Source organism: Poecilia reticulata, linkage group LG4 (assembly GCF_000633615.1).
Source record: "Poecilia reticulata strain Guanapo linkage group LG4, Guppy_female_1.0+MT, whole genome shotgun sequence".
Taxonomy (NCBI): domain Eukaryota; kingdom Metazoa; phylum Chordata; class Actinopteri; order Cyprinodontiformes; family Poeciliidae; genus Poecilia; species Poecilia reticulata.
In genome coordinates, this window is record NC_024334.1 from 1,134,132 (window position 1) to 1,136,655 (window position 2,524).

Genomic DNA, 2,524 nt, shown 5'->3' on the forward strand with positions numbered 1-2,524 from the left:
TGCTTTTATATTGCCTAAATCAAATGTAATAAATTTTACATTTACACAGTTTTTGTAAGTAGCCTTGTTACACTTGTATTCAGGAGTCAAACATTTACCCAGCCTGTCTTAAATACTGCTGGCGAAATCCTTTCTAAAAGCCCAGTTGTTTACAGTAGGTCTTACCTGGTCACCTGGTCATCAGAGTCCCAGCRGTATCAGATTACACCTGCTCTCTTCGACTTCCCACATACTTCAAGTGAGCTTTAACATTTTCTTCTGCTTTTGCCTGTGACATAGAGAAGTGCTGTGCAAAGGTTGATCTTTGTTGTGCTCTGCAGCTCATTCCCAGAATAACATGTTAATGAGTAACTTTGGTTACCAAGGTGTGCTCCCACTTTCACCTCCTCCTGCTCTTCCCCGGCCAATGAGATATTAGACCTGGTCGGTGCCAAACCAGGAAGAAGATAAACACGTAGTGAAAGCAGAATGTAACCTTTCACGTTGTAACTACTTGTAAGTGACACAGTAACTAAATCTAAGTGTTTTTTTTTTTACAAATGTTCTGTGCATGGACCCATCTATTACCTGAAGAATAATTTTGTTTTATATTTGCTTTAGTTATGATTTGTCTCCTCTTCTTCTGGGTGTGTCTGTTGGCATGTAATTGCCTCAGGTGACAGACTTTGTCTCGTGAATTTAAAATATAAACATTTTCTCCTCCCTCTTGGGAAAGGATGTGTGACTAGATACTTGCGGCGTCTAGAAGTTTTGTTTATATCAGATCCACAGAATGAACAGAGAGAAATGCCCCTGAGGATCTGAAAGGAAAAGMGATGTGACCCTGAGAACAATAGCGCCACTTCCTGACCTTCCTGTATCTTTACGTTTAACTCCCATACCAATTCTCCTTACCTCCCTCCCTGTTTATGTTCCAGGATGCTTCAGCTGCATGTCTTGTGGAAAATATCAGGGACAAAGATGGGTTGGGAATCAAAAATGATAACTCAGCATCATCTGGAAGATGTAGGAGTTTCAGAAAGGCTGGTAGTAGCTTTTTGTTCTTCATCCATGTAGTTTTGAGTATTGTGTATTGCAAAATGCTTTTGAATTTAATACGTTTTRAGAAAAGGTTATTTGGAAACGGTTGCTTATTTGCCCTTCTCATAAGTGCTTATGGTCAAAATACTTTGTGCTTTTTAAAAATTATCAGGGCAAAAATATATYAAATGTATAATCTCACAAGGTTCAGTGATAGAACGTAAATGTGACATTTGTGAATTATTAACTAAACTGSAGTTTCTTTTATTTGTAGATGACAATACTATTTATATTTTGGTAACAGCATAATAAAAATTATGGTAGGTRAAATTTTGGTTTTTTCCTTTTAGGTAGAAATAAAACAATATTTGTACATTTTGGAAGCAAAARAATGACAATTTGATCACAATAAACAGTTTCACAAAAAGGGATGCTTAAAGTGGAGGCTTTAGAATTAATTTTGAATAATGAWCCTAATTAAATATGTAGACTACATTAATAGAAAAGTATACAAAAGTATTGGAGTCCTGAAAACAATTAAGGTTGTTTTATTTTTCCTTAAATACTTCATATGTTATGCTGTTCAGCTTTTCTTCCATGTTTTAGTTTTTGATATGATTTAAGGGAGGAATTATATGGGAATAAAGATTCTTGAATTAAAAGAAAAGTTTTAAAAAGGAGGGTAAACAAGCCCTTTGCTGTTAACAGGATAGATAGTTCCGTCATGTGAAAACCTAAAAATGTCTTTTGTTTTAACTTGGTCAATGTTTTCTGATGCAATGCTCGCAAATAGAGATAACGAAGACTGTGGATGTTACTTTCCATGGTAGTGCBAAKGTAATTTCCACTGTGTGCATTAAAGCAGATATTTGGTGTTTGCACTATTAAAATAAGCAGCTATAAGTGTTATTAGAGGGAGTCTCCAGTATTCTTGGGCRGTTGTGTTCCCTAACCTCAGTGAATACCAGAGATCCACTGTAGCATGAAACCTGATGGCATTAAAATTACATATAAGTGACATTGACAACGTATTAAAATTTAAATTTTAAATTAAAATGTASTTCTTTATTTTGCAAAGACAGCATAACATTGATTTTTTAAAAAAAAATCAGACTCAGATGATAACATTTTTAAAATCAGTGACAGATAAAGCTGTTTAATTAACCCTCTCTTAGCTTTCTGGATGGTTTAAGATCATAACAAAGACTCTCAGAATCTGTATAAAATTATGTTGCAAGGACATTTCTCCCCCCTCYCCCCTCATCAACTCACTTCTGCTGAATTGCATTGTTTACTCTTTGCTCTGCAAGAAAAGTGCCGGGGTCTGGGGTCACGGCTCTTTTTGTGAAGAAGATGGGAAAACCTTACAAGGTCTTTAAAAGACGRGGGAAATAACARCACGTGCCGTGCTGTACATAACAATGGACAGTTGCACTTGAGGAGGAAAAGCTATGTGACAAACAATYCTGTGTCTGGCCATTGGTCATCTAGAGGAGACAATMCG

General features: G+C 35.9%; 1 protein-coding gene across 1 annotated transcript in view; it reads right to left on the reverse strand.

The window, feature by feature from the left end:
• Positions 1-321, reverse strand: part of LOC103463066 (leucine-rich repeat-containing protein 19-like) — an 18,696-nt gene extending 18,375 nt beyond the window's left edge. The window contains exon 1 of the mRNA XM_008406193.2: positions 166-321. The gene's annotated coding sequence lies outside the window, so the exon portion shown is untranslated. The remainder of the gene's footprint in view (positions 1-165) is intronic.
• Positions 322-2,524: the final 2,203 nt, after the last annotated feature.